We start from the raw sequence: 23,359 nt of genomic DNA, 5'->3' as shown, positions 1-23,359 counted from the left end.
GCACATTGAGAAATCTGGATACAGATATCCAAAGAAATTTTTTAAGGTTAAACTACGACCTGTTGAGTCGCTGTATGAGCAAAAATATCTCAAATTCTACATACATTGCAAATCCAATGCTATTTTCCCCTGCCCCAAATAGGTATGTACGTCCCCCCCTGCCCAGTTAGATATTACTCCTCCATCAAGCACCCCAAGCACCAGCACCACCTTGTATAATGCTCTACTGGATGCAGCAGATGAGTCGCCCCAATATACAGAGATGTAAATTTTGTCTTGCCTTTAATATCACCAAATTTTATAAATTCTAATAGGTGCTTGCTGCATGGGATAGGGTGGTGATGACGCCATTTGGACAAGGTCACTACGCACATGGCACAAGTACACATTGCTGGAAGCCGGGGCCACAATGTATACTTGTGCCATGTGTGTATTGGCCTGTTCAAACTGGCGTCTGACCCACCCTATCACATACAGCCGGCTACCTATTGGGATTCATAAAATTTGGTGATATTTCATTTGGTTGTTTTTTTGTCTTGCTTTTAATGTCACCAAATTTTATGAATTCTAATAGGTGCTTGCTGCATGGGATAGGGTGGTGATGACGCCATTTGGACAAGGTCACTACGCACATGGCACAAGTACACATTGCTGGAAGCCGGGGCCACAATGTATACTTGTGCCATGTGTGTATTGGCCTGTTCAAACTGGCGTCTGACCCACCCTATCACATACAGCCGGCTACCTATTGGGATTCATAAAATTTGGTGATAATGTTCTTTTGTGAACTTGTTACAAAAAAAGTATATTGCACACAGTTTAGTGCACACTTTCAGTTGCCTGCAGGTCAGTGCACATTGTACTAAAAGAAGGCAATTTTTTGCTTTATGTTGAGTAAAAAATAAAAAATTTTCTTTGCACAAGAAACCAATGTGTGGTGTTTTTTTTTAACTTACCTTGCAATACTGGCACTGTAGCACTTTTACGATGGCTTTGCAGGTCTCCGGAATGATGACGCCCAAGGACTGAGGTGAGATGAGTGTCCCAAACTTTAGGTCTTCCAGTGACCTTCCTGTAGCCAGGTACCTTAGGGTAGCCACCAGTCTGTCTTCAGCAGGGATTGCCCTCCGCCACCTTGTGTCCTGTCTCTGGATGTGGGGGGTCACCAGATGCAGCAAATCTTGGAAGCTGGCGTCATCCATGCGCAGGTAGTTCTGATAGTCATCCGGGTTGTTCTCCTTGATCTCCATCAGCAGGGACATGTGAGAGCGGGTATCCCTTTGTAGAAGCCACTCCTTGGTCCAGCATGCTCTCGTCCTTCTTCGCTGGGCCCTCTTCCTAATCTCCCGGACCCCAGCTTTAGCGACCAACACTCTATACCGATAGGGATGCATCAGTACAGAATTCAGGAACAGGATAGAATGCAGGTAGGTAGCACACACTTGCAGGTAGAATAAACTTTGTAAAAGGCAAGCCAAATACAAAGAGCACAATAGCAATGTACAGGATTCAGCAGGAATACACCTAGCCTCATCTAGTAGCAGAGCAGAATGTACACAGAGTTTAAAGGGTGCCTGCTTTTTATACTCCCTAGATAGCCCCTCCCATTGTTATGGCTATTTAAATTTCCCACCAATAGTCAAGAGCCTGTTTTTTGTTTTTCTTTACTCACGATTTGTTATGTCCAATCTCACGATGCGTACGATACGATAGATCGTGAGATCGTAACACAGATTGGGTGTCTTTTTTCCAAAATCGTGATCACGACGGCAAGGGAGCTCCCGTGTAAGTTCATGAGGAAATTGGCCATAAAATCGTATCGTGAGGACATCGGTATGTGTGTGGGCACCTTTACAGTCTCAAGCAGCTCCTCTGTCTTCAGTGTCCTCCGGCATCGGCTCCACCCCCCCCTCCGTCCTCTGTCATCAAAGGCTGGCCAGGGAATGCTGGGAGCATTAGTCTCTCCCAGCAGCAGTGTGTGAGCAGGGGAAGGCGTGCCCAGGAGACCACCGGGCCAGCAGCAGCCACACTCCTGCCTCCCTGCCCCCAGTGAGTACGCCCCTGCGTCTTAAGCTCAGGCCCTGCCCCCTTTACCTCCTGACTCGTGCATGTGCAGTCCGGATTTTTAGACACGGCAGAGGGAATGCGGGGGATTCAGCCTACTTTACGGGGTAGTGGGAGCTCCCACCTTTATTCGGGAGACTCCCGCGAAAATCGGGAGGGTAGGCAACTCTGGGTTAGGCACTACAGGGAGGTTAGGGTTAGGCACCCCTAAGGAAGGGTTAGAGTTAGTTATACTTATCTAAATCCCCTGTCGGGATTTTTACTGCTGTCGGTCTGCCAGCATCGGGATTTGAACCGCCGGCCATAGGGATGGCTGTCATTCATACTGATTCCGTATATTGCAGCATTGCACGGTTTGCACCACACACTTGGACCTCCCGTGAGTATGGTTTAGATGCCTTTTTTGCATGGACATTGTATCCCCAGCTATAATTATTTGAATGCATTATTTACGGTGGTCGATCCACTGTTTGTTTTCTGACTTCTTCTGAATCAGTATTAATAGTCCATATAAATAAGGTTTAAAATACTGTAAAGAACTTCTATATTCTATTAACCTTTCTGTTAAAAACATTGCCGTCAGCAGTTCCAAAATGAATTTAACTGCTGTGAATTAAGTCACTCCCAGCTTTAAGCATTCAAACAATGGGAGAAATGTAATAGCCTGTGGCCTTCAGGCATCAGCTGGATTCTGGGGGGTCTGCCCAATGTTTTAAAGTGACAATCATTTAAAAGTCACAACCAGGTTGGTTTTGCCATTAACATTTTTGCCTCTTTAAAACATCGGCCAGACTCACCTTGATCTTCCAAATGCCTGCAAGTCTCAGACTATAACATTTTCCCCCTACTGTACTGTATGTCTTGGTTGCTATAACATAATTCATCCCATGGTCAAAGTGTACAGTATGTCCTATTAAATGCATATCAAAATTGTGTAGTCGCCATGCTGTGCACAGTACTGATACTTATGCCCGGAGATTTTAGTAAGTGAATGTAGCATTAAAGGGCAGAATTTACAAGATTTATATTTTAAATAAAAAAATGCCAGCCAGGGGTATAACCTTTGTGTTACCAGAATTGCGCGTAATATATGCAGGACAAGTCCCAGCCTCATGCAGTATGGACTAGTAAGTAGAACAGCTGTAAATGACTCACATACGTTTGATATAGCTTAGAATGTCCATACAGGTTTATTTAGTTTTTCTTTAGTTCTACTTTATTCCTTTTTTATATAATCACATTCACACTGCATTAGTAATATGTGATATCTTTAGCCATTAGCTTTTATGCATATACCTTTAAGTGTGTGTCATCCTGTTTGTGATTGTTTGGCAATATAGACTCTGGAGAATAATTAGTCTCTTCCATTAGCATGAAAACAAACAGGAAAGAGGTGGAGGGAGGGTGACAGTGAGTAAAAAGGAGATCTGTGAATAAAGGCGAGCCAAAGAAGAAAGGGACAGGTGAGAGAGGAGAACAAAGGGAAAGTTCTCTGATACCACACAAAGCTGATTCCCAGCAGAGTACAACCAATAACTGGAGCCACATACATGACAAACTGGAGGAGCTTATCTTCATAGGACACTCTACAGTCGCTGCATAGACCCCGCAGGATCCTTTCATTAATAAATAAGAGTCGTGACTATATGTTATTTTCAGCTAAGGAGACAAAACAGATCTTTTTTTCCAGCTATCATTTTTGGGTTTGCAGGAATATATATATTTATTTACCAGTTTTTGTGGATATCAAAATCACCTGTAAATAGAATCACATCTCGACAATCTTTGAGAATTGCCAACATCGATTGTGTAGTCATTGCGGGAGTGGAGTGACCACATGCAGGACTGCTGCTTCATGTCAAATAGAATACTTCTGGACTGGACAAGCTTTATGATGGTATGAAGAATGTTAAGGTGTGAGGTTTAATAGTTTTGCTTATACCAGTAAAAAACAGGGGTTAAAAACACCCAAGAGAATGTATTTTATTTTGTTAATTGTATTGCATCTAAGGGTTGAATACAATTCAGCGGGATGGACGTGATTTACTGTTCCAAAATGGCAAATCACATTCCTCTGCATGGCAAGTTTTGTCTCACACCCTATAGAGGTGCACAGGAAAACTTGCAATGCAGTCGGTCATCATGGCACATTGCACTGATTTGAATTCTTCCCAAAAAGTGAAACTGTCCATTTTATCTACATTGGATTCTACCCTGGTTTATAATATTTTATAGATCAGATGTAATAAATACTTAATAATAATTGTTTATTTGTAAAACTAAAACCAGAAAAGATGTTGTTCTGATAAAGTGAGGGCACCAGGAAAAGTGATTTGTAGGGACCCCCTAGCCCAGTGTGTAGCATCTGCCACACAAACTGCCTTTAGCTCCCTATTGGCAGGGGCACTGAGGGGTGGTACTGATTACTTGGGCCTGTGCTTGTGAGGGGCCCGGGTCCACTGCTCCCCCCTCCATACGCTTAGTTATGGCGGCAGCAACAGCACCCAGCATACACTGGTGTGTGCTGGCTGCGTAGAGTAGTGAGGCTGCTGCTGAAGTCTCCTCTGCCTGCACTTGATGGGAGGGGGAGAGCGATTGCACTGACCACGCCCCACCTGGATCTGCCTGCTCCCCTGGGCATCCCCTGTGGAACACGCTGCAAGTACTGTGTTTTTGCTTGGTTGTTTTTTTAAGGAGGCGTGGTCGTGCCTCCCTGCATTAGACCATGCCCCTTGCCAGTATCGAACCCGTCCAGGCTCTATACAGACCTGCCTATTGCTCCATCTTGCCACACTCCACAGTCTGTATGTACAGCACCAATCAAGTGGGCGTGACATCGCAGACCAATAGGGACCTATACGTTTTCGGTCTCCCCTTTCCCATCCCTGTTGTGTTGGAACCGCTTGACAAGTTCCCTGGTTGCCTTCCCTATAAGCTGGCACTGATTGGATATTGGTTCAGCCCTCAAAATGGCTGCTTTTATATGAGCAGGTGACAAGGTGGAACATTTTGCAAATAAATTAGCCTAGGCCATGAGTCATTGAGATATTAAAATACACTTGATGTAGAGTCATTCTCATTGATTCAATCTTGGGTACTACCATATGTAAGTTTTTCAATTGATGTTATCAACACATTTGTAAAAAAAAATATATATATATATATATATGTGTGTATATATATAATAGATTTTGATATCTTAGAAAGCATGCCATATTTTGTAATGGAATAGTTTGCAGTCCAATTACATTTCATTTTGCATAACATATATACATATATTTAATTATGCAATCCCTTTACTATAACAAAGACATGGAAATGTACAGTAATTGATGTGGCACAGATGAATGAATTTTGCAGTGAAGCTGGTAATCTCACAGAGTTCTGGAGTTCTCATTTGTGTTTTGTCATTCTAATAATATATTTAAATAGAGCATTTAGGGGGAGATTTAATAAAGCTTGGAGAGAGATCAAATTGGAGATAAATAGCACCAACCAATCAGCTCATAACTGTCATATTTCAAACACAGCCTGTGAGATGGCAGTTTGGAGCTGATTGGCTGGCACGTTATCACTTTTCACTCTGTCTCCTAACACTGCTTAGTAAATAGACCCCACAGCCTGTAAAGCTGATTGGTTGGTGCTATTTGTCTCCAATTTTATCTCTCTACAAGCGTTATTAAATCTCCCCCTTATTGTTACTAATATAATATATTGATATCCCTAAATCTATAAACCCAAAATGTCGCTGTTTAGCGCTACAAGTCGCATAAGAAATAATTGCTTTCCAGACTTATATTGTGGTTCCAAAGCACAAAAGTTCTTATTGCAATAAAAGAAAGTTACACACTTTGATCTAACACAATTAGCGCAAAAGACAATTAAATACAAAGGTACAGCCGATACATACATTAGCGCTCTGGATACAGATTTCCCGGCATCAAACGTGAAGCCTCCTTCAAAGAAAGAAAGAAGAATATGACTGGCTATAGGACCGAGAGTGCTAGTATATATATATCTTTAAGAGAGTAAACAATACAATAGAAATGAGCTGGCATAATTCCATTGGTTCTTGTTCTTGGTTCTTCTGGTACAATGCAGGTCATAGGTTAGTTTGTACAGTGATAGTTCAGCCCTCCAACGGCTCTTTATGTATTTTTCCCGCCGAAGAACTGGTTTAAACTAGTAAATGACACTACATACAGATTTTACATTCAAACCACTAATTTCATACAATTCAGACGTATGATGCGATCTCCTTGCTGATAGAACCGGAGATCTGCAAATAAACAGTGATTCAGAATGGTAACAAACATGATTTGTCTACCATATACTAAACCTTAGATTTCAAATACATTAATTTCACAACATAATTGATTACGAATAAAACCTCTAATATTAAGCTTAATGCTTGGGAACCTTTTGTAAGAGATTGCATGTGTGAAAGTGAGATTATTGTGCAAAGTCGCTAGTATGCGCTGTGTGTCCATGTGTTTTATGCTTATCTGTGCTTCGATGTACAGCGCAACTGTGCGTTGTGCATCTATGTGTTTTATATGTATTATTTGATGTGCGTATAGGTTATGGTAGGACTTTTCACAATACAAGTGAACAAAGCAGTCGCACGACGCTAATAATCTAATATAGCATTGTACACAATGGTTTCGTGCTGATGACGCAAGATGGCGTCGTCAGAGGCGACACAAGATGGCGTCGGCAGATATTAATTTAAGATTTGGTCTCAGTCAATTATCCGGCTTTGACAGTCCACCCTTTGATAGCAAACAATACGCTATCACCTACTGTCTTTAATCTATTTTAGTCATACACCACAAAATATTATTTAATGTTATATTATGGGATGGCACAATTCGGTCTTTAAACCATCAATAATGCGCCCCTGGCAGGAACATAAAACTAACCTTATACGCACACCGTGGATCTCGGGAGATCATGGGAAAGATGTGGGGTTGCACCTAACCTATAAAGGAAGTCTTGAAGGGGATAGGGACTTACATTATTTAGGATGTTTAAAATAACATTTGATAATACATTTCATGCATGGCTAAATCTATACATCATCTGATGGTACATTCTAGTTCAGGATTGTAATGCAGTTCTTCATTTACCTTAGTATTCATACTATCACTACTAACCACCATCATAATTTCATTCCTCTGGTTTACCTTAGCATTACATTTTCCACACTTCAACACAACAGGAACACATCTGACACAAGGATCAGGAGCTTACCTACGCTAGCAACCATTTCCTGAACTCGCTCTCCTAGGCCGGAGAACCATTTTACAGGGTTCAACCATGAGAACCACTCTTCTACCTTTTTCTCCACCTCAGTCAATGAGGCATTATGGTTGTTTCAAAATTCCTATTTCAGCTGCAGAATCTCATCCATCTTCCGGTCTATCACCTCTTTGGTATCACTAGTATTATTTGTGATGTAAGTGCAACACTTGACAGTTACAGCTTGACAGTAACACTAGTCCTGGGGTGTCCAACCTTTCACCTTCCCTGGGCCACATTAGAAGATGAAAACTTGGTTTGGGCCGCACATAAAATAAAATAACAGTAACGTAGTAGTAGTCCCCCCCTTGTAGTGCCCCCAGTAGTAGTAGTCCCCCCCTGGTAGTGCCCCCATAGTAATCCCCCCCTGGTAGTGCCCCCATAGTAATCCCCTCCTGGTAGTGCCCCCATAGTAATCCCCCCCTTGGTAGTGCCCCCATAGTAATCCCCCCCTTGGTAGTACCCCCATAGTAATCCCCCCCCTTGGTAGTGCCCCCATAGTAATCCCCCCCTTGGTAGTGCCCCCATAGTAAACCCCCCCTTGGTAGTTCCCCCATAGTAATCCCCCCCCTTGGTAGTGTCCCCATAGTAACCCCCCTTGGTAGTGCCCCCATAGTAATCCCCCCCTTGGTAGTGCCCCCATAGTAATCCCCCCCTTGGTAGTGCCCCCACAGTAACCCCCCCCTTGGTAGTGCCCCCACAGTAATCCCCCCCTTGGTAGTGCCCCCATAGTAATCCCCCCCTTGGTAGTGCCCCCATAGTAATCCCCCCCCTAGTAGAGAGAGAATAAAAAAAAAAAAAAAAAACACTTACCTGAAACTCCCGCTCCTGGTCCCGACGCTTCCACCGGCTCCTCTGGCCACTTTGCATTATGGGAGAGACATCGTCATGACGACGGCTCTCCCATTACCCACTGCGGGAGCCGGAAGATGGCTCCCGCAGTGGGAGCAGCGGCAGCCGCTGAGAGTCTGACAGACTCTCAGCGGCTGCTGATTACAGCAAACACAAAGCTGCCGGCTCTGGCGGCTGTGTGTTTGTGCTGTGTAGCGCTGACCGGACTCCGTCCGGTCAGCACTACACACGCGGTGCAGTCTGTGTCACAGTGACACAGACTGCACCGGCCCGCGGCCCGCATGATGCTGCGGCCCGGGGGGCACATGGCACCCTGCCCCCCGGCCCAGCCCGCCACTGGTGATTACGCTGGCGGCACAGTGAATGAAGGAGAGCGTGGGGGCGTGGTCTGGGGGCGCCAGGACTAGTGAGCAATCCCGGAACAGCGGGACATATCGTGAATGTCCCGCTGAATCCGGGACACTTGAGAGGTATGCGGGCCGCATTACGAGCCGACCTGGGCCGCATGCGGCCCGCGGGCCCCGAGTTGGACAAGCCTGCACTAGTCTATGTTGCACAAGTTCTTTCTTATAGGCTTGTAGCTCCTTACCAGTGTACTTGAACGTGTCATCATACATCTCGGTGATATAGTCTATCAATTTAGCAAGGTCTTGGATGTATCTAAAATTTAAAGTACCCTGAGCGATCCTGGTGGGATCTAATGCTACCAAAATTTGGAAGTCAGTAGTTTCACTAATCAACTGTGTAGCTGTATGTACATCACCAGGTATCATATTTCTTTTGTCTGTGTTCATACTGTGTATGAAGATATGGTGATGGTGTGTTTTTATGAATACCAAGCATTTCACCATGTGTAAGGGTCATAACCTCTGGGAGTACCCTTCCCAGATAACATAAACCTTCAGAACTCGAGTGAGCCACTTGTACACTTTCCTTCCACATATAAAATACACATCGTCTGGGAGTACATAAGGGATAGAATGCATCATTACCATTAAACACATTTCTCTGACAAAGGATCCTATCCCAGGTTCTCCCATTTGGCTAATACATGTCTCTGGTTGTATAATATCTACACAATACCCTACTGGAACTCTGCCAACCATCTCCTTGATGGGACTACGAGTATACCTATACCGGAAATATCTCCCACTGTTAGTAATGTCATGTACAAGTTTATCATCTAGTGGTCCATTATCAGCTCTGCGTGAGGTCATTGTCTGATTGTTCCCAGTCAATTCCCAACTTCCTGGTTTATTGAAATTGGTGAAGTTTAAACATAAGAGAGTTCTATCGACTTGGTACGGGTGAAGCTTGAAATTTGGAAGTTTGGACCTAACATATTTCCCGTCCAGCGTTTTCCCCTTATGTAATCCAAGAACCTCAGAGACATTTAACGGGAGTGGTACTAAACCTACATTATGTTGTCCCTGAGGCACATGAGTGCAAACCCAACACTCAGTCTGGTTTAAGACCTTACCCACTAAGGAATGGTAATCCTCTAAGGGATGCTCGCCCAAATACAGATTACTCTTGGACTGGCATCGCTGGATGCACTTTTCAGCAATTAGGGATCCACAGTTTGCACACATACAGTATTCCTCAGACAATAGACCTTCACACTGACTCCGAGTTTCTAGGATGACAGATCTCTTAATTAATGTACTGGGTTTTGCCAAATACCGCCCTAATGGTTTTATTGCTCCTTCTCCTGACCCCACTCCATCGATATCACCATCAACCTCCCTCTCCATCATCTGTCATCGGTCACAGAAACAGAAAATCCCGAAACAAATGAATGATAACCCTGGAAGGAAACACACACACAACCCCAGCCCGCCACTCCATTGCTGGAATAGTGGTCTGCAAAATTTCCCTATCTCAGTTCCACTGCTACCTCTAATTCTCCCGGAACAGGCTTGCAATCGACAGGTCCACGTTATTTGTCTCGACTCCGCCTTGTATCTCCTCTGGGTGATTGACCTTTCTGCAGTGAGTGGAATGGACCCAGGTATCTCTCTCTGCTACTTTCAATTATGTCGTACTTGTCAGCAACACTTGATACGGACCTTCCCACCGATCTGTCAGACAACCTGAACGTAAGAAATTTTGGATCATAACATATTCTCCAGGTTCAACATCATGACAGTTTGTCTCAGGCATGTCAGGTGATAACAATTTCAATTTCTGCTGCTGTTGTTTTAGTTGTTTACTCATTGTTATAAAGTATTTCACAGTAACCTCATTATTACACTTCAGATCATCCTGTGGACTTACAATCAAATGAGGTTTTCTCCTAAACAGTATTTCAAACGGGGACAGATTAAGAGGGGATCTAGGAGTGGTCCTGATGCTCTGGAGCATGAGCGGTAAGGCTTCTGGCCATCCCAATCCAGTTTCAGCCATGATATTACTCAATTTGTTTATCCTCTCCACCTTGGCGCTGGCTTGCGGTAGGTAAGGGGTGTGAAGCCTACTATTAATACCCATTAACTTACACATGTTCTGATATACATCTCCGGTGAAATGAGTACCCCTATCACTTTCTATGATTCTAGATATACCGTATCTGCATACAAATTCCTGAACAATCTTTTTAGTAAAAACAGCAGTATTAGTGGCAGCTGGATATGCCTCTACCCAATTAGAAAATACATCAGTACAAACTAATATATACTTAAGGTTCCTGCAGGGTGGTATTTGGATGAAATCAATTTGTATTACCTGAAAAGGTTTGTCTGTCAGAGGGATAAGAGATGGTTTGGTAGGGATTGTCTTCCTGACATTTTTCCTCTAGCAAGTCAAACAGGACATAGCCCTCTTTTCAGCTTCAGAAGAAAATCCAGGTGCACGCCAGTATGCTCTGACTAACTTGCACATATCTCCTTTTCCTAGGTGAGTCAAACCATGCGCTGCCTCAGCCAGGGTTGGGTAATATGCCTTGGGAGCAACCGGCCTACCTTGTTCATCTCTCCAGAGTCCAGAGGACTCTTGACCACATCCCTTTGATCTCCAGACTGCCTTTTCCTGTATGGAACACAAATCTTGCATCTCAATTAATTTCTGGGTGTCAATCATTTGAAAAACCATCATTTTATCAACTAGCATGTTTACTTTTAACCCTGCAGCCCATTTGACAGCTTCGTCTGCTCTGTTATTTTCCAATGACACTGGGTCTTCTTCACATGTATGGGCTTTACATTTGATGACAGCTACTGCCTTTGGTAGTTGGATTGCTGTCAAGAGTCCTTTTATTGGTGTGAGTGTGCAACTGGTGTGCCTGCTGCTGTCATAAAATTTTGATGTCACCAAAGAGCCCCAAAATCGTGGACTACCCCGAAGGCATACCTAGAGTCAGTGTATATATTAGCTGACTTACCGTCTGCCAGTTCACACGCTCTCCTTAATGCCACCGGTTCAGCTACCTGGGCTGAATGAGGTGGACCAAGTGGTTCAGCTTCTACAACATCCTCGTCATCTACAACAGCATAACCTGTGCATAACTCTCCTGTGTCAGTTTGTCTCTGACAACTCCATCCGTGTAAAATGTCACATCTACATTTTCTAATGGTGTATCACGTATGTCAGGTCTTGCAGTAAAGGTCTGATTCAAATATTCCATACAATCATGTGTATCAGTATACCTGAAAACTCACTGTCAACCAGCGACTCACCTCTATCCACCCTTTGTGCATCCTGAGGCACATTTGGTAAATACGTTGCTGAGTTTAATGTACTGCACCGTTTAATGATGATATTTGCAAGTGCCATTAGAGCTAGTTCCCATTTCGTGAACCTAGCTGAGGAAACAGGTCTGGTTTGGGCAGAATTCAGCAAAGCAGATACAGCATGTAATGTATAAACAATCATATCATGGCCTAATCCTACATCCTCACTCTTACTGACCAAAAGAGCGGTTGCTGCTACACTTCTTAAACACGTTGGGAGTGATCTTGCCACAGTGTCCAATTGTGCACTGTAGTATGCTACAAGTCTACTAGCATCACCATATTTTTGGGTGAGGACACCTGCCGCGCAGCCATCAGCCTCCATACAATATAAATCAAAAGGTTTTTCAGAATCTGGTATTCCCAATGCAGGTGCTCTTGTCATACTGTCCTTAAGGGCAAGGAAAGCCTGCTCTGTTTCCTCAGTGTGTAAGTGTGTGTGACACGGTCGGGTTTTAAGGATGACACCAATTCCTGCAAAGGTAAGGCCAGAATAGAAAAACCTGGGATCCACGTCCTGCAGTATCCACACATGCCCAAGAAGGTACGGATTTGCTGTTGGTTCTGCAGTAGTGTCATGGTCTGTATTCTGTCATTTGTCAAATGTCGTAGGCCCTGGGTTAGACAGTGTCCCAAGTATTTAACCTTAGTCTGGTATGGCTGTAATTTGTCCTTAGCAACCTTGTGTCCTGTCTGTGAGAGATGAAGCAGCAGTAGTTCAGTATCATTTAGACATGACATAAATGAATCAGAGCACAACAATAAATGTCTACATATTGAATTAGAACAGATCCATTGCCTGGTTGAAAAGTTTGCAAACAGTCATGTAAGGCTTGAGAGAAAATACTGGGACTGTCTATGAAGCCCTGGGGTAATCGTGTCCATGTGTATTGTACTCCTCTGTATGTAAATGCAAATAGGTACTGACAGTCAGGGTGAAGAGGGACAGAGAAGCAGAACATAGGTCAATGACAGTAAAATGGGATGCAGATGTTGGAATTTGCATGAGGATGACAGCTGGATTGGACACTACGGGGAATTGGCTCTCAACAACTTTTACACCCCTAAGGTCCTGTACTAACCTATAGCCCCTCCCCCCAGCCTTCTTCACTGGAAATATGGGACTATTAGCTGGGCTAGTTGTATGGATTAAAATCCCCTGTTGTAACAACCTTTCAATTATTGGATAAACCCCTAGCTCTATCTCTGGTTTTAACAGGTATTGGGGAATTTTTGGAGCTTGCCTATTACTTTTTAAATTTACCATTACAGGAGATACATTTGCCATCAATCCAGTGTCCTGTTCATCCTTGGTCCAAAGTGAACCTGGTATTTGAGATAACATCTCTTTTACTTGGGGTGGGCTTTGTTCTAAAACGGTAGAGTGAAGCATTAAACTTTGTGGAGTGTCCAATACATCCCTTACCTCATGCGCAACCTTCTCTGGAATATCTAGGAATATACTATCAGGGGTACAGTAAATGACACATCCCATTTTACATAACAAATCCCTTCCCAATAGGTTAGTAGAAGCTGCTGCTGCCAGAAGGAATGCCTAGTTTGCAGCGGTCCGATAGTAACCTCTGCAGATTTTGTAAACGGATAATGCTGTACTTTACCCGTTCCTTGTCTTGTTGGTCACCTGTAAATTTGATGGAGAATTTAACACTGATCTGGTCACCCCTGTGTCTACAAGAATAGTGTTTAGTACCAGCTATATCTACTGTCATTGTAGGTTCTTCCCTAGTACTCTCAGTTAACCTGACTGGCTATATACTACAGGTATGACCTGACCCCTAGAGTTGACTATCATTCACCAGTAAAGCATTCACAACCACTGTGTGAGCCGGCGAATGCTGAGGATTTCCTACATTCTGCTGGTATCCTTTTGGTATGAACCTATGCATTTTCTTATTATTTGTCCCCCATTTTCTCTCTTGACAGTGACTTATGTGTCCTCTCTGGTTACATGTGTAACATCTTGGTTGTCACTGTGTGGGTTGTTGTGCATGGAGAGTTTGGGGTTGTGTGTGGTACGAGGTTTGTGGCTGGGTATATTGATAGGTGTTTATGGCTGTGGGTACAATCCTTCTAAAGCTTGAATGCTAACAGCCATTAGCTTCTCACTTTGTGTTTCCTTCTTCCTGAGGATGTTTTTATCATGTTCTATAGCTGATTCCCTGAGGGCATCTACAGTAATTCCTCTCCAGTTAGGTTGAGAGGTTTGAACCCAGGTCTTTAGAGTGTCTTTGAGACCATCCATAAGTAACGTGACAGCTACTTCCCTGTGGTGTTTGTTGTATTTTATATTTTCTGTGCCTGTATATTGGGTGATTGTCAGCAGTGCTCAGGTAAAATAATCTGCTGCAGACTCACTATCCTCTTGCCTGATGGTGAAAATTTTACTCCAGTTCACTACTACTGGAAAATATATGGCCAATTGGGTGACTATGCATGTGATGTTACCTTCGTTGTTCTCATCGGTTAAGGGACTATCTCCATTCAATACACAATCCGTGATAAACTTTTTCACGTCAGTATTGGATGGAAGACATGCCCGTAATACCACTCGCCAATCTTTGTTAGTTGGCTCATGAGCATTACCTAAATCTTTTACAAATTTTTGGCTCTTAACTAATTCTTTTCTAGGGTCGAGAAATTCTGTCATTATTGAATGTAGCTCTGCTCTTGTCCATGGACAATGCATTGCTACATCCCTTGTGGGTACTACACCATTTCCGTCCAGATTCCCATTGGGAACAGTTATTGTCCAGACAGGATGGACACCTACCAGTTTTCTATATTTTAGGGTTACTTATGGGAACTTTTACCTTAGTACTCTGGGGGTTCAATCTGTTACAACTACGCACTGTATTACCTTAATCAATTTCTACTGTTGGTATAACTGATGGGATCCCTTCTGCTGATACAGCTGGTTGGATCACTTCCCTTTCTAGGTGTAGTGCTGTGTCTAACAGATTTACTGCATATGCAATGGCTGACATTTCAACAGGTTCATGATCTACACAAACATTTTCCTTATGATTACTCAGGATAGGGTACAAATTACTTGTTACATTTTTATTATTTTTAGTATCGGCTGTACCATCACCTTCAGCCGCATAGGGCGGTGGAGGTGCGCATGCGTGAATACCCTTACCCTTAGCGCCGCTACCTTGTGGTGCGTGTATGCTACTTTGTGGCGCACACCCTACGCTAACTAGCGCCGCTTGCATGCTCCCTTGAGGTGCGTTGCGTGTTTTGCGTCGCGTGCACACCCTTTTGCGTAGTGCTCACGACGCTACTTAGCGATGTGAGCACGCCACTCAACCACGTGTTCCCCTCATGCTGCCATAATTTCAAAAATCATTTTACTTTATTCGTTTCTTTAGAGATTTCACCACACAGATGCTGTCTCTAACATTATTCAACACCTCCACATCAAAACTGCCAATTTTAGGAAAAGGTTTCACACATCTCTCGGTCATCTTAACCCATACATCACAGTATGCAGTTGCATACGCACCATACTTTGTATACATTATATGCCTTACCGACTCTGTCGGCCCTTCCACAAGCAGCACATCGTCGACCACTCCCAGCGTCTGCTTAGCACCCATCTGGGAAAACGCTAGGCAAATTATCGCTAGCGAATGTGGACTGGTGAATGATTAAAACGGAGCTATGTTCACGCACTCCTATCCCGTTGTGCACAACTGGCCCGCTACCCATTATGGACAGCGCGCACAACGAGGAACAGAATAACGTCTTATACAATTATACTGTCTTACCGGACACCTTTCAGCCCTTGTCCAGTAGCTCACCCTTTTTGAGTACTCTCCCTTGTTAGAATTTAAGTGTTCCAATAACACTTACCATTTCCAGTGATTTCCTCCACTACAACCCAAGTCACAATCACAGTCTACCCAACCGTGCGGTCTATCAATGGGCTCTGCGACTACTATTGGGAGCCAAATTTCGAAAACCCCTTGTTCTCTTCAAGGTACAAAATCCCTGTCCTTGCTGCAATACACCTGCTATGTGTACATACTCAGTAGCTTTCTGCCTCGTCAAACACCTACTGAGTCTTTCAGGTCCAATACACGGTACCTCGCCTATAGGTCTGACACACAGTCCCTATCTACATTCCAAGCACACGTCTGCTTTCATACACCTTTAGTTTTCTGCGCAGAAACTAGACTTTTCGCTAATATGGCAGTATGATTTAGAAGTTAATCACGCTATCAATACAACAATACTATCAGAACGATTGTTTAAACACGTGGCAGCAATACAGGAAACACGTATAAGCTATTGTGCGACTCGCACTCTAACCCCATACAGACAAAGAAACAAACTTTTCTCTCCTGCCCCAGGTCCTAGTCAGCACTCCTTGAAATCACATAACAACGGATATCGGTTTCACTACACCAGATTGTGCAGGTTTCGAACACAGGCCCTCATTCAGACCCACTCGTGAGCGGCTGTCCACTCGCAAGTGGGTCGATGGTCCCCACTGCGCATGCGCATGAGGGAGCTCCGTCGTGCGCATGCACAAGACACGACGAGCGAAGGACTTTCCTTCGCTCAGAGTGTCTCATCAAAGGGGGCGTGCTGTCGATGTTGACTGACAGCACGCCCCCTTTGGTGGGCATGCCTGCCAGACGTAGGCGTTCCCAAGGGAACGCCTACTGTCTGAAGCCAGCCCCACTGACATCACTAGTGATGTCAGTGGGAGTGATTTTGACTCTGATAGAGCCAAAATCACTCCTGGCCTTGCGGTTGAAAAACTCAACCGCAGGCTTTTGCTCGCAGTTTCGATGGTCGCGATGGTCAAGACCATCGCGACCATCATCCTGCATGCTCGTATATGCTGTGGGTGGTAACCCACAGCTATACGAGCGTCCAGGAGGACGCTCCATATTAATGGAGGTGGGCCATGATTCAGAGCAAGCGCTCTGGTCAGAGCGTCCGGCTCTGAATCAGGGCCACAGTGCGTTCGTTCCTGTTTGTAGCGCCTTCCACCCTTTGTTGCGAAACTGAGATCCGTACGCTGTTTTGCGATCTCTCAGTAGCATGGCATCCAAACTACGAGCCCCCAACTATTGATAGCCCTAAATCTATATACCCAAAATGTCGCTGTTTAGTGCTACAAGTTGCATAAGAAATAATTGCTTTCCAGACTTATATTGTGGTTTCAAAGCACAAAAGTTCTTATTGCAATAAAAGAAAGTTACACGCTTTGATCTAACACCATTAGCGCAAAAGACAATTAAATTAAAAGGTACAGCCGATACATATGCTAGCGCTCTGGATCCAGATTTCCCGGCATCAAACGTGAAGCCTCCGTCAAAGAAAGAAAGAAGAATATGACTGACTATTGGACCGAGAGTGCTAATATATATATCTTTAAGAGAGTAGACAATACAATAGAAATGAGCTGGCATAAATCCATTAGTTCTTGTTTCTTCTGGTACAATGCAGGTCATAGGCTAGTTTGTACAGTGATAGTTCAGCCCTCCAACGGCTCTTTGTGTATCTTTCCCGCCGAAGAACTGGTTTAAACTAGTAAATGACACTACATACAGATTTTACATTCTAACCACTAATTTCATACAATTCATAACTTGCAGACGTATGATGCGAACTCCTGATAGAACCGGAAATCTGCAAATAAACACTGATTCAGAATGGTACCAAACATGACTTGTCTACCATATACTAAACCTTAAATATCAAATACATTCATTTCACAACATAATTAATTACGAATAAAACCTCTAATATTAAGCTTAATGCTTGGGAACCTTTTTATAAGAGATTGCATGTGTGAAAGTGAGATTATTGTGCAAAGTCACTAGTATGCACTGTGCGTCTATGTGTTTTATGCTTATCTGTGCTTTGATGTACGGCGCAACTGTGCGTTGTGCGTCTATGTGTTTTATATGTATTATTTAATGTGTATATAGGTTATGGTAGGACTTTTCACAATACAAGGGAACAAAGCAGTTTCACGATGCTAATAATTTATTATAGCATCGTACACAATGGTTTCGTGCTGATGACGCAAGATGGCGTCGTCAGAGGCGACACAAGATGGCGTCGCCAGATATTAATTTAAGATTTGGTCTCAGCCAATCATCCGGCTTCGACAAATAATAATTATTATTATTATTAAGTGTCAGCAGTGCTGTACAAGGATAACAAAACAATTGTATAACATAACATAGTATAACTATTAAAAAAATAATACAAACAAGCACAATGTGGGGGGAATTGGGGAAGCGAGGGGAACGGTAGAACAACTCATTATGGCCAGAAAAGCAAGCAGTGAAATTTTGTTACGGGGTCATGGGAAGGTGTAGGAAGCATTCAGTGATCCTGTAACCATCCAGTGGTTGGACACTGGTGGGGGATGAGAGCCAGGAGAGATGAGGTGCACTGATGATAGGAATAGTGCTTAGAGTAGAGAACGAGAGAAGAGGGTCCTACCTTTGGGGCTTACAGTCTAAAGGGTGGGGTGTGACCAGGAGGGTGAGAGTAGGTGGGAGGTCAGACATATAGAGTAATGAGTTATGAGAAGGGTTGATAGGCTTTTATGAAGAGTTGAGACTTAAGGGCTTGTTTGAAGGTATGGATACTGGAGATAGATAGAGTGTTGCAGTGAGTTCTAGAGCAGTGAGGCAGCATGGGAGAAATCTTGGCAGCAGGAGTGAGAAGGGGATGCCCAAAGTTAAGATGAGGCAGTGGTAAGTGTGTGAGCAGAAATCAAATAATATGTAGAGGCAGTGGCGTGATTTAGGGCATTTTATGTGGGGGTAAGAAGTTTGAATTGTACTCTGGTGTAAATGTGGAGCCAGGGAAGTAGTTGGCAGTGGGGTGTTACCTCACCCACAGAGCGATGGAATAGGTAAATTAGATGGGCAGCAGAATTAAGTATAGATTAAAGTGAATGATATAGAGCATGGACAATGAAGTTGAAATCATTCAGCTCTATGGAGTGGTTGGGGTATATCCCAGGTGTACAAGCCATATACGTGTAATTCTACATGAAACACTTAAGGCCAAATTCTCCTTAAGAAATGTGCATTCAAATGCAGAATAGATGAATAGTCTGTGGAGCAATTTAAAAACATTTAATTTCTAGTTAAATTGAAAAATTTAATTTTCTTTGTTTCAACAATGGGATGCCAACCATAGAGACATAAATAAAGGTACAATCTGTCACATTGGGGGTCAGAGTTGCATTCTGTACTTAAGTTGTGGATAAAAAAAGAAGTGGAACTCAAAAACAGTAATATTGTTCACATGCTTATTACTGCTCGGCAAATGTGAGTGCAGATTGTATTATATATGTGCAATATAAAAGATGAATTTGAAGAATGGGCCTGATTCAGAGATGTTAGCTAATGCCACCACAGCTGCAAATTTACACGCAGGGGCAGCGCCAAAATATGCAAATGTCACAGCCATCTGGATTTATATTGAGACGCCCACAGACGGCTTCACAAATCCAAACGGCTGCCTACAAATACTGTATGCAGCATCGGTTGCAGATCAGTGTATAATCGGCGTTCTGAGTAACCCTGTGGTCGCACAGAATGGTCGTGGGAACTGAAAGACCATAACCATTTTTACTACATACGGGGAGCCAGTTGCAGGCTGAGACACACACTGAGAACAGTCACAACATGCCTGTGTTTATGTTGCTGCCTCCCCCCCTCCCCGTTGCCAACCACAAATGGTCCCTTCTTCCCTTTGCAAATAAATCCTCACTGTGAGCAAAACTGGTATTGAAACTTGACGTATGTGCAGATTACCGATAATCGCTCAACTGCGTGAACATCCTTTGCTACAATATTTTCTTCATCATCTAGCACTTTCCTCTCTAACAATTGTACATTTTATATCGTTGATCTAATAAACCTAAAAGCAAGGAATTATTTCCATTTAAAGTAAGGAGATGTATCAGACCTGCACAGAAAAAGTAAAACATTTGCCCACAGCATCCAGTCAGCTCCTAAAGGGGCGATTCAATTGTTATAGACGTCTCCCGCTGGATGTCTATATGAATAGGCGCCCGTTGGAGCAAACAAATTGTTGCTCTGTTTGGATACCTAAAGCTGAGATGCGAGAAGAAATGTGCCTAAAGTCCATTTTTTGGGCGCCCTAACCACTTCTTTAGATGGGTTTAGCCTGGTGTTAGTGGCTGCGATAACTACTAATGGTCGTCTGAACAGAGAAATAATTGAATTGCTCCATCGGGGGCCTATTAGTATAGAAGCCCAGCAGGGGGCGTCAATAACAATTCAATCGCAGCCTAAATGTCAGTTAATAGACTGTGCTACATAAATGATAGCTGGAAGCTGATTGGTTGCTATTGGCAACGTCTCCACTTTAGAAGATATTATACATTTCCCCCTTAAGGGCCCCATATATCTTCTTGCTGATTCCCTGATGTGACCGGAATCACCTATCTGTAGCCATTGATGATCGACAATCCGCTAAAAAACCAAATCCCCGATTTGCTGATCACGATCATTGGTTGCGATTGGCAAGTCACTGAAATCCAACCTGTTGGATTTCACCGATTCCCTGACCACGGCATTCGGGGACTAGGGAATTGCCCCAATCCATCGCAGATATATGGGGCCCATTAAACTAACTCATTTGTCAACATTAAATGGCAAAAAGTAAGGTCTGTCCAGTAAATGAGGGGGGAATAGTTCTTTACACCATACTATGATGATGATGATGATTTTTTTTTAACTTTTAAAGCCTCATAAAAGGTTTTATAGTTTATACAATACATATAGTTATTGTTTGTTGTTAAACAGTTGTTTCCAAGCCAGGGGACAGTGAGCGCATCCAGTACAAATTGTTCTGGCAACCAACTTTTAGTAGATTTGTTAGTCACCTGCAACTCCTTGAGGAATCAATGCAATTCCCTGCAGTGCACCACCACATAGTTAATTAGAGAGGAAAGACCTACATGAAAAAGAAAATACTGGCACATAGACTGAACATTGTAATGAATACACTTACAAGCAGCACTTGCACAATCAAGTACAAATAAGCTTGTGCACAATATTGCTATTTTTGAAATACAGAGGCCAGTGTCTGCGTCCTAACACGCAGCTTTACTGGCCCTGGATGCGTGAAATACACGGCCATCTGGAGAAGCGGTGGCTCCTTATCTGTGTGGCCAGGGGGGTCTAAATTGTGTGGATGCACACAATTTAAAACTGTCCGGCTTCTAGGGACTGCATCGGCTGCAGCCCCTAGAGGCTAGTAAGGGCTGCCATAATAGCAGGGGAGTGGCTTTCTATGGGAAACTCTTTCTTCTATCACAGTCTGAAGTGGCAGACTCTAGGTAAAATCTGGCACTGATCCTGAGTAATCTGAAATGATCTGATGCTGCATCGGAATGGATCACAGAAGCATGCAGTGGGCATCTTTCTACTACAGACGCTTATTGCATATTTTTGCACAGCAGCTGTGTACAAAGACATAGCTGCTGTGTGAGCTGTGTACAACTCTGAATCAGGCACAATGTTTCTAATGTTAGTGAATATTCCTTTCTCTCTCCAGCCAGCTGTGTTCTCTAATCCTATAACAAGTAACCAATCCTCATTTATCACTGTTGTTCTAGCATAGTGGACTTTATTTACTGGTCCGCAATACTGACTGCAGATTTGTATGTTCTTTTAAGTTATTTTTTACAGCGTTAGTCACTGGGCAAGTAATTTCCTTTAGTTGGTGCTGGCCACATGTTCAAACACAGGGTTTCCATATATTTGTATGGGGAGGGGAAAGAACCAAAGTGATATGAATAAAATACTTGCATCATTTTGTCCCTACCCAGACACCTGCGAATAGAGATGGGACATCAAATAAAACATTGACAGTACCAATGTTTTTATCATTTTTTTATTCCTAAACATTGATTCATTGATTCAGAAACACTAATGTTTTCCACTGTTAATACTACAGTAGCTACTTAACAACTATCCAAGCAAGGGATTGGAACATAAGTCACCGATTATTTTAATAATATGATTTGCTATGTACATAACCAATAACTAGAAATAAACACTGAGAGGCATATGTGGAATTTAAAGAGGACACACCCGTAAATTAATTGATCAAATTAGAATTGTAATTGAAAGATCGGTGGCAGTAAAAAGCAGTGCTCCGGGACCACAGTCTGATATAGTATTAGACTAAATTAAGAGGACAGATCCCCACCCTAACGTTAAAGAGGACAGATCCCTACCCTAACGTAAACTGGCCTGAAGTGGTACCATTCCCCTCTAATTGGCACAGCCTTGACCCCTCCCTTAGATGAAGGCCTAGTCCCCCCCTTAGAAGAATGACTAACTTGCCGCTATCAAGAGGAAAATGCCACCCAGGCACTCTTAATGCCATAATAGGCTGCCCAGGAGCACTGCTTCCCGCCAAAGCTCCGCTAAAATAACTGAGCCCCGCCACCCATCTAGAAAAATTCTCAAACCTCAAGGAAGACCTAAGTAAAGACCCTTAATGAACCATTCCAGGCCCATGCCCGGGAGGTGTACTCCATCTGGCCTATAAAAACTCTCTTCCTCGTGTCTTAAGCGTGGATGCCTGATCACGCGCCCGCCCATTTTGGTGACAAACCTGGAAACTGCTGCATTGACCTTTTCTACGTACCCTATCCAATGCTACACCCCCTTGAGACCCTCTCCAAAATCGCATTGGCACTATTTCTGACCACACCAAACCTACACCTGGCCATCTATGATTGTCTGCCAATCCCATCTAATTGCATGTATGAGTTCAATGCCTTTACAAGTACCTAGGTCGTTGCCACCTAAATGAACTACTAACCAGTCAGGGGCCCCAAATATAGCCTCCACCGACCATAATGCATTTAAAAGGCCGGACCAGCGCATGCCCCTAAATCCAAACCACTGCACCTTGCTAGCACCTAACGAATTACGGGTTTGAAAAGCTAAAGGATGCTTGCTAGCCCAGTAGATGGAGGAGTTACCTATGAGCTACAACCAACAATTAATAATCCTGGAAGTACCTGCACAAAGGTTAATCACGTCAGACCTAGCCAAGTGAAGGAAAACAATAGTTGGGTGACCCAGTTGAAGGTGAAAACATAAAACCTCTGTGAGGATAAAACTGAAAAGCCCTCAAACTCCAAAGTGGCAGCAGGCCCCTGGGATTCCCAACAAACTCGTCAGCAACGCGGTTAATCATGCGGCTTATCCCCCGGCAAATAAGTTTTACTTTCTAAACGAGTGCGCTCCAAATTGATCTAAAGGCAAGTCCAGCGCAATCAAACAATTTGGAAAAACCATTGTTAATTGAAATTTAGACAGTGGGGTCCGGTCAGCGTGGACAAGCCATTGAGTGCCACCAAA

General features: G+C 43.4%; 1 protein-coding gene across 2 annotated transcripts in view; it reads left to right on the top strand.

Moving 5' to 3' along the window:
- LOC148508681 (cyclic nucleotide-gated channel alpha-2-like) overlaps positions 1-23,359 on the top strand; it is a 260,462-nt gene that overhangs the window by 171,204 nt on the left and 65,899 nt on the right. The window contains exon 1 of one of the 2 annotated variants that reach the window (XM_088444228.1): positions 3,904-3,961. The exons of the other annotated variant lie outside the window; for it this stretch is intronic. The gene's annotated coding sequence lies outside the window, so the exon portion shown is untranslated. Of the gene's footprint in view, positions 1-3,903; positions 3,962-23,359 lie in introns of those variants that run through there. 2 annotated transcript variants of the gene reach the window in all.

Source organism: Taudactylus pleione, unplaced genomic scaffold (assembly GCF_031769625.1).
Source record: "Taudactylus pleione unplaced genomic scaffold, aTauple2 ptg000352l, whole genome shotgun sequence".
Taxonomy (NCBI): domain Eukaryota; kingdom Metazoa; phylum Chordata; class Amphibia; order Anura; family Myobatrachidae; genus Taudactylus; species Taudactylus pleione.
The sequence above is the reverse complement of the archived record's forward strand: the minus strand, read 5'-3'. Positions and strand labels throughout refer to the sequence as shown.